We start from the raw sequence: 14,758 nt of genomic DNA, 5'->3' as shown, positions 1-14,758 counted from the left end.
CTAGGTACATTGAAAAATAGTAGGTTAAAATACACAGACTTGCCAATCAGAATGCAGGTTCTGATGCTAACTTTGGGCAATTTAGCTAATCCTCTGTGCCTTCATTTCCACACTGGTGAACAATGCAAAGGCACAGTTATGCTTCCTGTTTTTATTTATATATTTTTATTGAGATATAATTCACCCCTTTCAAGTGTACCATTCAATGTATTACAGAGTTGTGCAATCACCACCACTATCTAACTTCAGAACACTTTCATCTCCTCCCCCAAATCCATACAATGAGCTGTCACTCTCCAATTCCCTCATCCTCCAGTCTCTGCTTCTGTGTTTTGTTTCTATACATTTGCTTATTCTGGACATTTCATGTTAATGGAACCATACAGTCTGTGGTCTTTTGTGTCTGACTTCTTTCCTTTAACATAAAAAGAAAAGTTGGCATAAAATTTTCATGGCTCATTTACCTTACAGCATGTGTCACTATTTCATTCCTTTTTATGGTTAAATCATATTCCATTAATTGGCTATAGCACATTTTGTTTATAAATTCATCAACTGATGGACTAAGTAGTTTCCATTTTTTACTATTATGAATAATGCTGCTATGAAAATTGTTGTATAAGTTTTTGTGTGGCCGTATGTTTTTAATCATCTAGAAGTGAAATCACTGGGTCATGTGATAACATTTTGAGGAACTGTCAAACTGTTTTCCAAAGTGTCTGTATCATTCTACATTCTCACCACCAATGTGTAAGGGTTCCAATTTCTCTACATCCTGGTCAATACTTGTTACTGTCCATCTTTTTTATTATTGCCATCCTTATAGATGTGAAATCATATCTCATTATGGTTTAATTCTGTTTCCCTAATGGCTGATGATATTGAATAATTCCTTGTGTGTCTTTTGGCTATTTGTATATCTTCTTTGTAGGAATGCCTACAAATCCTTTACTCGTTTTTAAATTGGGTTATTTTTAGTGTACCAGAACCATTTGTTGAAAAGACTAATTTTTTTTCCCTGTTGAATTGTCTTGGTACCTTTGTCAAACATCAATTGGCTACAGATATATAGGTTTTAATTCTATTTCATTGATCTCTATGTTGTCTTTATGCCAGCACCACAGCTGCAATTCCAGTACAGTAAAGTGAATTGCATTACAGAAATTCTTATTTTCAGAGTACTTGATTATTCAAGAGTTATGTGGGTCTGGATTTTCTTTCATACCTTTATGAAAAAGAAGTCATTGCATCAAAGTCTCCCATCTAAAATGACTAAATTGTATACATAAATATAAATTTAAGTGCTCACCTACAAGGACCTTTTAGATAACTTTTTAAATGTTGATTATATGTGTTTTGACAATCTCTCTGTATATTCTATGAAGGAGTTAAAAAGTCAATTATGAATTGACAGTTTTTTTTATTGTTAGAATGCTTACTGTTAATTTAATTTAGAAACTAGCATTCAACTTCAAGCAAAATCCTTCAAATTATTATTTTTATAAAAATGTATTCATTATAGCCTGAGAACTTGAAGGATTTAAAATGCATCTACTACTCTAAGTGCAAGAATTTGGAGAAATGAAAATATTTTGACTCTAGGACAATAACATTTCTTGATTCAACTATAGTCCCTGTATTTCTATTACTGGCACTCAATTTTTTAAAAGTTAAAAAAATTATTCACTAGGTCAAGAAAATATGATAGCAAGGTGAAGCTTACCTGAAGGAAAAAGGTAATTCTCTTGATTGCCAGAGATAGTTGTATTTGGTTCTTTAGCTCAGAAAGAGATTTTTTTTTTCTCCTAAGTAAATAATAATGAACTCTTTTCTGGTTTTGGCAAAGGAGAGCCCTTGGCTCAGTGTTCCCATTGAGATCACTTGAATTGTGCGTGGATCCTCTATTATCCGTGAAAGAAATTTTTTGTTTTTGTGATTATTTACACAATACTAAATCTTAGAAAAATCTCTCTTCCCTTTGTTTTTGGGTTATACTTAAGAACTATGTAATGGTTAATTTTATGTGTCAACTTGATGGGGTTAAGGGATGCCCAGATAGCTGGTAAAATGTCATTTCTGGGTGTGCCTTTGAGTGTATTTTAGGGAGAGATTAGCATTTGCATCAGTACATTGATGATATCCCCCTCACCAGTGTGGATGGGCATCATCCAATCCATTGAGGGCCTGAACAGAACAAAGGGTCAGAGAGAGGACCTCTGCTTGAACTGGGACATCCATCTTCTCCTGCCTTCAGTCTTTGGTGCTTCTGGTCCTTGGGAAGAACTTGGATTTACACCATTGGCTCCCCAGTTCTCAGGCCTTCAGGCTTAGGCTGGAACCATACTACCAGATTTCCTAGACCTCCAGCTCGCAGATCACGGGCCATTTCAACCTCTGTAACTTGTGGAGCCAATACTTCATGTCTCTATATATCCTATTGGTTCCGTTTCTCTGTAGAGCCCTGACTAATACAAACGATTCTGTATTACATACAACCCAGGACAAGAGAAGGCACACTTGGTGGTACCTTGATAAACCCCAGCAGTTATAGTGAGTTAGTTTCACAGTTTCAAAAATTCAGGTTTATCTGTTCATCAAAGGTTAACAAATATGGAAGATTTGATCCTTCATAACCAGTGCATAAAAATTTCATTAAAAAAGAAAAAGACTTTATTTACTTTTAGAGAGAGAGAGTAAGGGAGGGAGAACGAGAGGGAGCGAAACATCGATATGTGAGAGAAACATGGATTGGTTGCCTTTTTGCATGCACCCCAACCAGGGACAGGACCCACAACACAACCCAGGGATGTGCCCTGACCAGGAATAGAACCAACAACCTTTCACTTTGCAGGACAACCCCCTACTAACTGAGCTACATGGGTCAGGGCAGCAGAAATATTCTTGAAATACAAATTTAAAAATTTATTTTAAAACCCCTAACTGACCAATTTGTTTGTTTGTTTCTGTTATATATTCACTAAATATTTGTGATCTGACACTTCTCCTAAGAAATACCCACCAGAAAAGGGAACGACAATTGCATATAATTCTTCGGTGAGATGAAATTCTCAATGAATGGCCAATGAGTTTTGTGGCTCAAATATGAAATCGCTAGCTCTGACTAACGTGGTTCCGTTGGTTGAGTGTCATCCTGCAAAGCAAAAGGTCACTAGGTTGGCTCACTCAACCAACGGAACCACGCTAGTCAGAGCTAGTGATTTCATATTTGAGCCACAAAACTCATTGGCCATTCATTGAGAATTTCATCTCACCGAAGAATTATATGCAATTGTCGTTCCCTTTTCTGGTGGGTATTTCTTAGGAGAAGTGTCAGATCACAAATATTTAGTGAATATATAACAGAAACAAACAAACAAATTGGTCAGTTAGGGGATTTTTAATTTTTAAGTTTTTATTTCAAGAACATTTCTGCTGCCCTGGCCCATGTAGCTCAGTTGATAGGGGGTTGTCCTGCAAAGTGAAAGGTTGCTGATTCAATTCCCAGTCAGAGCACATGCCTGGGTTATGGGTTTGGTCCCCAATTAGGACATGTACTAGAAGAAATTGATTGCTGTTTCTCCCATATCGATGTTTCTGTCCTTCTCTTTCTCCCTCCCTTCCCCTTCTCTAAAAAATAAATAAATAAAATCTTTAAAAAAATTTATCCTTAAATAGTTGAGACTTCATATTGTATGATGTTGAGGAATACTGAGAAGTTCTGTTTCTGGTCATGATCAGAATCACCTTTCTTAGTGTTGGCCTAGACTTTTCTTTTCCATTTTACTGTTGTTTCAGATTGATATTACAATATCCAAATGTGTTAGAGCAAAAGCACATACTGAATCTAGTCATGAGGGGACACCAGACAACCCAACATTTAAGGACATTTCATAAAATAACTGGCCTGAATTCTTTAGAAATGTAACAGTCATAATATGCAAGAGACAGAAAGAGAGACTCAGGAAACATTACAGATTAAATAAGACTGAAATGTGTGATAGTTAAATGCAAATCACAATCTTGGGTTTCCTTCTGCAATAAAAGACCTTTTTGGAACAATTGGTGAAATCCAAATAAAGTCTATAAATCTAGACCTAATCTTAATAGTGTTGTATCAATGTTAAGATCTTAACATTGCTAATTATACTGTGGTTGTGTAATAAAATTCCTTAATTTTAGGAAACACACACTGAAGTATTTAGGGGATATTACATTTGCAATTTACTCTTAAACAGATCAGAAAAAATGTTATGTATTGATAGAAAGAGAAAAGGATAAAGCCAATGTGGTAAGATATTAACATTTGGGGAATTTAGTTGAATTCTTTTTACTCTTCTTGCAATTTTAAGTCTGAAATTATGCCAAAAAAAAAAACTCTTTTAAATTAGAGGGATATTTTAAAAGTTTTCCAATTGTTAAAAAATGTTTATATGACACATTAATGTGGAATTAAAAATAACGAGGCAGCATAGCCTAGTGGCTAAGTAAGTAGTCTGGAGAAAGATGCCCGAATCTGAATTCTTGCTCTGTCACTTACTAGCCGTATGGTTTTGGGAAAGTTACTGAACTTTTAAGTTTTTATTCTTGTAAAACAGAGGTGATAAAACGGAACCTACCTCATAAGGCTGTTACAAAATTTAAATGAGTAAATATTTGCAAAGGACTTGGAGCAATACCTGACACAAAGTATTATATAAGTGTTTGTTAAATGAATAAATCTACAAAAAACACTTCAGTCCTAATGGTATCAAAATCACCTTTAGGAATAGAAATATTTTAAACTTTAAAACATATTTTAATGTTTTTCTAGAAACAACTGATTTGAATTCTTATTAGTCTCTTTTTTGACCAACTTGGGAACCTTATCATCTCCCTGGATAATATCTTGTACTAATTTTTAGTCTGTTTCATATTATGAATCTGAAAATTTTGCTAACATTTTACAACAAATATTTAATATATTTTTTATCTTCATTATTATTCTCAATAATCCAATACACCTACTTAGTCTGACTAAGTCAAGTGTTATAAGAGGTATAAAGATGGATTTCTGACCTGAGGAATATAGAAATTGGAAGGGGAATTAAATAAGGACAAAGATGGCAGCAATACAATGTGATGTTGGTGAAGGAAAAAGTGCTATATGGTTTATAAGAGGGAATGATTATATGTAGTTGAAGGAAGTGGGAAAGATTTCACAGAGGATGAGGGCACTATATGCAGTGGAAGAAGGCATATTACTTTAATAGGCAAGGTGGCAAAGGGAAGGTCTAAGCACAGGGATTAGCAAAATCAAGGCACAGTGACAAAGGACAGCAGATGGTACCTTGGACATGTTATCTGAAGTTTAAATTTTAAATCATTGTAAGCCTTACAGAGTAGATGTGAGATAAATGTAATGCATGTGTCTGACAGTAAATGCTCATTAAATGTTGTTATTATTTTTGGTACACATTTATTGGAGCTTAGGTTATATGTAAGTAAATAGGTAAATGGAATATATTGGACTAATATTGAGTGGTGGGGATTGGGTTGAAAAAAGGAGATAAAGTCATAGTGGAAAGATGTTGTGAAGGTAGATAGAATCTATAACTTTGTGACTGACCTCAGGTAAGAAATAACAGAAGAGGGACCTGAGATGTCAGGGTTTCAACTTGGGCTGCTAGAAGAGTGATAGTGTCCTCAGAGGGTCATGGGGACAAGGAACTTACTAGACCTCATAAACCCTGGGCACTGTGCTAATGCTTTATTCATGTTACCTCATATTTGAAAAAAGTCCTTTTCATGAGATCATGATTTAATAATGCAAAAGCACTTACTTGCTATTTATAATATTTTAGGATGAATCACTTTGTAATACTACAAAATATGTTTTTTTTTTCAAATAGGAATTTATTTGAGGTTGCTTAAAATAATATACATCTATAGCTCTTAATACTTAAAGTAGTTTTTATATGCCTTCAAAAATTCTAATGATGCAATAGTTAACTATTTGTTCACTGAATAAACAGTTTATTGAGTACCAGCTCTTTACTAATAGCCTTAACAATTAAGTTGGCTTTAATCAAGGTTTTGATCCTTTTTGTGGGAAGTAGCTGCAAGAAGGGCATTTTTCCTGGGGCATTGGTATGTGAACTCCCTATCTAAAATGTTATTGAAACTGTGGAAATGGAGGGGAGGGGTTTCACCCTCATATCCTTGCCTCTGCCCTCATTGGGAATGGCTGGATACCACCAGAAAGTACTGTGACAGTGACTGGTGCTTCTCCAGAATAAATTATTTTGGCATTAATGACCAGAAGTTTAGATCCTCTGGTATAATCTAAATTATACCCTCTGACTGAATTAAGATATTATTATTTTTCTTTCATTTTAAACAGGTTTATTGATCTTTGTGGAGTTTATATGGCATGTCTATATAATATTTTAAAAGTAAAAGAGCTTAGTGGATAGAGCGTTGGCCTGCGAGCCAAGTGTCGCTGGTTCAATTCCCAGTCAGGGCACATGACTAGGTTGCACATCAGGTCCCCAGTTGGGAGTGCGAGTGAGAGGCAACCACACAGTGATGTTTCTCTCCCTCTCTTTCTCCTTTCCCCTCTCTCCAAAAACAAACAAACAAACAAACAAATAAATAAATAAATAAATTATTAAAAAATAAAATAAAAGTAAAAGAAATATATTCATGTATTTTCCAATAGGTCTATGACTTAGGCAAAGCAAATCTCATTAATTCTATAGAGGAGGAAATAGAGAAACATGTACTCCAAGCCAAACAATATTTAGTGTTCTTCCTTCTCTATCTGCCTACCTTGCTGAACTCATTCCGCATTGGTTTTCTCCTCCCCTCTCTCTGAATTCCTAAGCTGATTGACCCTTTCCTCCTACCCCCTGGTAGTCCACAGCTGAGGAATTGAGGCTCCCCTGGCAGCCACTTATCCTTTTGAAGCAAATGAAAAGAGGATATCTGTTTTGACCTTTTAAATGTCAGTTTTAAATAGGTGAGTCCAGAAAGAGGTAGAACCACCAATTTATCAGCACATTCACTGTGTAGACGGTATAGCCTCAAACTGCTTTTGCAAAACCATCCCAGAAAATAAAAGGTTGTGGCTCCCTTGGTAATGGGCAACAGACGAACTATAAGATAGAATTTATCATGGAGAAGTTTCCTGAGTATACTGAAGAAAGTTAAAATCCATTTATTTCCAGCTGGATCTAAGAGTCTATTGGTCTGGACACAGTTGAAATAATCAATACTATTAGTGAAATGCCCCCCACCCCAATAAATTTAATTTTAAAGTACTATTAATGAATAATACTTTCCTACTAATGAGATAAGCAATGATTAAGATTTTAGTTATGTATTATTTGGCAAAGCCATAAAAATGATTTCCACATACAAAGGAGAATTTCATGAAGAAAAAAAGCGTATTTTTAATAATTTTGATGGAACCCACTAGGTAGACTATCAGTATATTATTTCTGCCTCCCTTTATGTTTTCTCTTAAACCTGACTTTAATTAACAATAAAATGGAACTAATTATCTGAATAATTTCACAAAATTTTCTAAATAGGAAACATAATTTTTAAAATTATTAAAAATGAGCTATTCTAATATACCTTTCTCAATTTTTAATTTGTCAATGGGCCACACTTAATAGTCAACTCAGGAGGCAGAATAGTGTTTTGTGCCATGCTACTATTGGCCTGCTAAACTGATGTGTGTTATGTGCCATTGAGTCAGCTCTGACTCCTGGTGACTCTACCAATGAGTGATGTCCACAGGGTCCTGTCCCCAATAGCCCTGCTAAGCTCCTGTAGGCACATTCCTGTGGCTTCTTCTTTGCAGTCGATTTGTCTTAGGACTTTCTCTTGTCCTGCAGAATTCTGTTTCCCAGCATTATTGCCTTTTCCAAGAGAACACTACTTCTCATTATGTACTCAAAGTAGATAGCTTCAGTTTTGTCATTTTTGCCTCCAGCAATGTTTTAGGTTTAATTTCCTCTAGGATCCACTTTTGTCTTTCTGGCTAGCAAGGGTATCCATAGAGCTCTCTTCCAATACCATCAGCCTTCTTCACTGTCTGACTTTTGTGTCCATACATGGTAATTGGGAATACATGGGTATGGATTATCTTAGCTTTGGTCTCTGACACATCCTTGCTCTTAATGATCTTTCCCAATTCTTTCATTGCTGCTATTTTGGGTCTCAGCCTTCTCCTGATTTCTTGGCTTCAGTCTCTGTTTAAATTGATGACTGAACCAAGGTAAGCAAAATCTTTTAACAATTTCAATGTCTTCATTGTCTATGTTAAACTTACGTATTTCTTCTGTAGTTATAATTTATGTCTTCATGGTTTTCAAATGCAGTCCTTCTTTGGCACTTTCTTCTTTCACTTTCATCAGAAGTTATTTCAAATCTTTGCTACTTTCTGCCAGTAAGATGGTATCTTAAGCTATTGATATTTTTCCACCAATTTTTCACTCCTCTTCCCTCTGAGTCTAGCCCTTTTTTAATATGATTTTTTCTGTAAATAAAGAAATAAAATTCACCTGTGTTGGACACCTTTGCTTATAGAAAACCATTCTGTCTACATACTGTACAGGTCCACAACAAATCAGAACAATAAAATGCTGAAGCACACCCATTCCTTTCAGAGCAACCATAGCTTTTCATGACTGTCACAGTCAAAGGTTTTATTGTAGTCTATAAAACATAAACTAACCTTCTGAAATTCATAGGAGAGCCCAGCAAATGCTCACAATTAGATCTCCAGTGCCTCTTCCTCTTCTGATACAGCTTGAACATCTAGCATTTCTTGCTCCATGTAACGTAAAAGCCTTTGTTGTATCACTGTGAGCACTGCTTACTTGTATGGAAAATTGTGGCCATGGTCCTATAGTTACTGCCCTCCTTGACAGCTCCTTTCTTGAAAACTGAGATGTATACTGAATATTTCCAGTCTATAAGCTGTCGTTTTGTTTTCCAAATTTGTTGACATATTCTTGTTAGGATTTTGACAGATTCGGTCTCTGTAAATTAAAATAATTCTATCATTATCCTATCTGCTCCTGGTGATTTATTTCTTCCCAATACTTTTAGGGCAGCTTTTACTGTTCTTTCCAGAAATATAGGTTCTTCTGCATAGGAATATTCCTCAAAGGTATCTGTCACCCTTTGGTCTCTTCTATCTAGTGTTTCAGTATAGTATTTCCACCCTCCCTTCATCTTCACCTGGTCAGATGATGTCCTTTTTGTTAGTCACTCAACATTCCTAATCTAGGTTTGAATTCCCCTTTTATTTCTTGAATCTTCTGATAAAGATCCCTTGTGTGTTTTTTCTTTTGTTGTTGTTGTTGTTCTCATTTATCTCCGTACATTGATTATTGTAATACATAGTTCTCTTTTTCTCTCTCTACATGACAGCCATTGAAAAACTGCTTCAGGATTCTAATCCTGCTTTTGCTTTAGCCTCTTGTCTGCTTCTAACAAGCTTTAGTGTTCTGTCATCCATCTTGATTGTTCTTTCTTTTTGACTTCCCACATTCTTCCACCTAGTGATGTACATGTATTCAGTAATCTGTTCAGTTGTTTGAAAAATGTGTTTGTGAGGAACAAATTATTGGTTTCACAGAAATCCACAAGCTGGTCTCCTGCTCATTTCTGACCCCTAGTCCCAATTTTCCAAAGACATTTGATTCTGCTTTTTTTTCTACCTTTGATTTGCAGTCACCTATAGTTATCAGCATGTTTTATTTTGGTGTGCAATCAATTTCTTTCTAAAAAATTTCATAAAAGCTTTTCATTTCATTTTCTTCAACCTCTGTAGATGGAACATAGACTTGAATGATGGTATGATAGATTTTCTTGATTGATTGTCCATTGATTGGTGGGTATGATTGATATTATTGTCTGATTGATATTATTCTATCAAAACTTGTATTGTAGCCCCTAACAGCCTGCTACATCTTGCCTCACTATTAAAGCCACTTCGTTTTTCTCAGTTTGTCATTTCCAGTGTTGAACACTTTGTAGTTACCTGACTGGCAATGTCCCATTACAGTCCATTTTATTTCGCTAATACCAATTGCTGCAGTGTTTAGACATCCCATTTCTTGCTTTATAGTTTCCAGTTTACCATGGCTCATGCTTCTTACATTTCATGTTCCAATTGTAAGATGTGGTGCAGTGTCTTACTTTCCTTTCCTCTTTGTGTGAATCAGCACTAGATGTCCTTTTGGTATTAGCAACTGTGCTACTTGTGAGAGAGAGTGGGGCAGCCTCAGTGAGGCTGCTCTTGTGAGACAGGTTGGGCTAGAGGATCCTAAAGGTTTTTTCACATTTAAAGTGGGAAGATGAGGCTCCCAGTCAAGATGGAGGCTTCCCGTCCTCGCACAACTACAGCAAAAATTACAACTAGACTAAAAAACAAATGTTACCCAGATGCATCAGAAAATTGAGCTATATAGAAGTCTGACAAACCAGGATTTAAAGAAGGCACATTCATCCAGATGGGTAAGAGGGGTGGAGACTCTGAGAGGCGCAGAGTGGCATGAAGAGGCAGTGGAATGGGTGGTCCCACCTTCACATATGGTATATAAAATGGGGAGGGATACCTCAGGAGCAAGCGATCCCAACCCCAGACCAGACCACCCAGCCCAGGGTTCCAGTGCCAGAAAGATAGGTACCCATAACTTCTGACTGTAAAAACCAGTGGGGGTTCGGGCACCTAAAGAAACTGTAGGATTCTCCTCTTAAGGAGCCCACTAAGGTCTCAGGACTTGCATAGACCCAGCCCTCTGGGATTCAGCACCAGAAAAACAGCTGGAAGGGCACAAGTGGTATGTGGGAAGAAAGTGAAGTGACTCACAACAGGGTGAGTGTCAGGAGACCGCTTCCTCCCAGGAAAATCTCCAGAGGCCAGGCAGCAGCATTGTCTGTCTTTGAGCCTTTCCCCACACAGAGCCACAAAGCAGTGAACTGAGTTGTCCCACCCTGGTGATTACCGAAGACTCCACCCCACACAATTTACTGGTGCCTTTTCTACAGTAGGCCGTGCTACTAAGACAGGGTGTCAAAGAACCTCTACCTAATGCACAGAAACAAACATAGGTAGGCTGCCAAATTGAGGAAAGGAAAAAATATGGTCCAAATGAAGAAAAGACTAAAACTCCAGAAAAAAAAAAAACTAAACAAAACGGAGATAAGCAACCTATCATATGAAGAGTTCAAAACACTAGTTATCAGGATGCTCAAAGAACTCATTGGGTATTGCAACGGCATTAAAAAAAAAAAAAAAAATGAACCCAGGCAGAAATGAAGGTTACATTAAGTGAAATAAAGAAAAATCTATAGGAAGCCAACAGTGGAGGGGATGAAGCTGAGAATCAAATAAACAATTTGGAACATAAGGAAGAAAAAAGCATTCAATCAGAACAGCAAAAAGAAAAAAGAATGAAAAAAAAAAAGTTGAGAATAGGCTTAGGAACTTCTGGGACATCTCTAAAAGTACCAAAAGATGAATCATAGGGGTGTCAGAAGGAGAAGAGGGAGAAGAAGAAATTGAAAACTTATTTGAAAAAATAATAAAAGAAAACTTCCATAATTTTGTGAAGTAAATAGACACACAAGTCCAGGAAACACAGAGACTCCCAAGCAAGTTGGACCGAAAGAGAACCACACCAAGACACATCATAATTAAAATGCCAGAGGTAAAAAATAGAGAATTTTAAAAGCAGCAAGAAAAGAGCAGATAGTTACCACAAAGGCATTCCCATAAGACTGTCAGCTGATTTCTCAAAAGAAACTTTGCAAGCTAGAATCAACTGGCAAGAAATAGTCAAAGTGATGAAAAGCAAGGACCTACAACCTAGATTATTCTATCCAGCAAAGCTATCATTTATAATTGAAGAGTAGATAAAGTGCTTCCCAGACAAGATAAAACTGAAGGAATTCATCATCATCAAGCCATTATTATATGAAATGTTAAAGGGACTTATTTAAGAAAAAGAAGATCAAAACTATGAACATAAAATGACAACAAACTCACAACTCTCAACAAATCTAAAAAACAAGAACAAACTAAGCAAACAATTAGAACAGGAATCGAATCAAAGATATGGAGATCATTTGGAGGGTTATCAGTGGGGAGTGGGAAGGGGAAGAATGGAGGAAAAGGTACAGGGATTAAGGTCTATAAATCAATATGGTCCATCTTGCCTTGTTTGTTAAGTCAAGTAGATCTCATTTGCACAAATGTTCTTCTCTCTCTGTGTCTCTCTTTCACTTCCTCTCTAAGATGGAAATGAAATATATAGGCCCATTAATCTACACAGGTCAGCACTTTGATAGGGAATATTCTTGGAAAAGGTAAAGTTGCATTACAATTATGTATGGTATACAAAGAAAGGGCAAAATGCCCACTCCTTTTCAATTTTAGCAAGTACTAATGAAGCTCTAAGGATTGTTTGTCTTGGGTTATTCTAAAATATAAGGAAAGATAATGTATGTTGCTATAATTAATATAGTGGGCTTAAATTGGTTTTAAAAACTAGGCATAGATGTTACGGCCTAAGATGAGATAATCACAAGGATTTAGATGACAACACATACTCTTATTTTTGTAAGGAGACATTGTGCATAAAAGCTATGTTTCATACACATTATTGGAGTTGAATTTTGAGATTCTATTCAATATGTTAAATATTTATATGTCCTTTTGATGTATTTTCAAGCAAAGAGACAATAAAAGAGAGGCAAAACTAATGCATTGTGGAAGTGCCCATTCATTTTATTAAAAATATTAACAACTACAGGACTAGGCTTGAAGACCGAGTTTTAAAACAAACAATAGTAGTCACATAAATAAGTTTGTCTGTTTGTTTGTTTTTGGCACACAATGAGTTAATATCTTTTTCTGAATTAGTATTTTTCATCAATTGTTTCTCATTGCTATTTCTTTTTTTAGAACTTGAAATGTTAATATAAGGACTGAAGTGAGGAAAAGAGATGGGAAGAAAAGATATTTACATAAATGGGACAGTTCTTATAGTTATTTTAAGCAGGAGAGTATTAAATGAAGGGTTGATGAAGTACCTGGTTGCAGTCTGTTCTACCTGAATAATCACTAGAACAATAGCAGAGGAAAGGACACTTGTTTTGGAATTCAGAAGAAAAGCCAGTGCCTAATAGTTTTAGCCAACCTTGACAGGTATGTAAAATATAAATGAAGTTTTAGCATAAGGGTAGCATCATATAATGAAATAAGACTCCTTATATGTCCTTTATAAATTGCTTCCTGCATTTTTTTTCAAATTCAGAACTTTAAGTATTCTCAAATTTTATTGAAAGCAGAGGGGTAAAGCTTGGTGTGACTTCACAGCTGTTTAATGTCCGATAGCTTTCAAGGAACTAATTGGTTCCAAATCCTATTTAAGTTCTTATCAAGCAACAGGAACTAAAGCACTTCGAATAAACCTATATTAATCATGATACGAATTCTTTCTCAAAGAATTCTGGGTAGAGCAATGTGATGACTTAAAAATTTAAATTTAGAATTGGTAGGTGTAAACTAGCAGTTTTTTGAGGAGGGAAGACGGAAAAAAGAGGAGTTCTGAAGAGCGCTTTTAAAGGAGTCAGGAAATACACAATCTGGAAGATTTTTATATAGAATATAGGAAAGTACATGTTTTGCCATTCGTGTCCGCACTAGAGATTTTCAGGAGTTAGTCATAAATTAAACTTTTTTTCTTTAATTTCTCTTTTCTCAAATTGGGTTATAAATAATCCCACGAAATGTACATTTTAAGCGGCATGGCTCAAATGTGGGTGAGAATCAAGGGAAGATTTAGCAATGAACTACGGTGCACGGGGACTAAAATGCCCTTTTCTAATAACAAAGTGTTAGTTACAAACAACTGCATTATAGGTTAGTACAAAACAAACAAATAAGGATTGCATATATGTGTTTAATAATACCTGGAAATAAAAACAAAGACGGCAAATTCAATTCAGATGACCTTGGGAATGCTATACAAGTAAATCATGAAGAATAGCGAGCAGAGAGCACAGAACAAAAAGTTTAAACAAAAGGAAAGTTTCTCAACTCTTAAAATTAAAATTGTATTCTCTTATAAAAGGAGACATTAAAAACAATTATGTTCCTGAAACAGAATGTTCGAAAAGAGATTTGAGGAAAGGGGTACTATTTTCATACACATTGCAATCTGAAAATTCTGTTCGATCTTGCAGTATTTTGTAATTTTCCAATATGCTGTAAAGGTGGAAAAGAGAATTAAGGGGGTTAGAAATGTTAAGGGAAATCTTCTGATTTTAATAATATGAATCAAGAAATGCGACGGAAAGCGAGCCACGATCAGCCCTTACTATTCTTCATAAAGGTTATGACTGGAATGCTGAGTTGCAGGGAGGTCTCTGTGGCGCAATCGGTTAGCGCGTTCGGCTGTTAACCGAAAGGTTGGTGGTTCGAGCCCACCCAGGGACGTCTTCTCTTTTTACTGGACTGTCATGAGTGATTTGGTGGTTTTGCCCAAATCTCTGGGTTTGGATCTCCGGGATGTTCTGTGGGTGGGTTTCCAAGGACCGGAGAAGAGAAACCAGGAATCTCATTTCGCTGTTCTCCCAGCGGGCTGCTCTTCAGTTTTTCGGGCTGCGGATTTCTTCTCTCACTGCCTCCTTCTCCCGGGGGCCCGGTTGGCTCTTTCCACCCTCCCCGGCAGTGGCACGTGGGTCCATCCCGTTA

The 14,758-nt window shown here is 36.1% G+C and overlaps 1 non-coding gene across 1 annotated transcript; it reads left to right on the top strand.

Moving 5' to 3' along the window:
- The first annotated feature begins 14,426 nt into the window (after positions 1 to 14,426).
- Positions 14,427 to 14,500, top strand: TRNAN-GUU (transfer RNA asparagine (anticodon GUU)). Its single transcript has one exon. It is a non-coding gene; the product is annotated as a tRNA-Asn (tRNA).
- The last annotated feature ends 258 nt before the right edge of the window (positions 14,501 to 14,758 follow it).

Source organism: Furipterus horrens, unplaced genomic scaffold, assembly GCF_987537825.1.
Source record: "Furipterus horrens unplaced genomic scaffold, mFurHor1.1.pri manual_scaffold_2, whole genome shotgun sequence".
Classification (NCBI taxonomy): domain Eukaryota; kingdom Metazoa; phylum Chordata; class Mammalia; order Chiroptera; family Furipteridae; genus Furipterus; species Furipterus horrens.
Note: the sequence above shows the minus strand (reverse complement) of the source record. Positions and strands in the feature narration are given on the sequence as shown.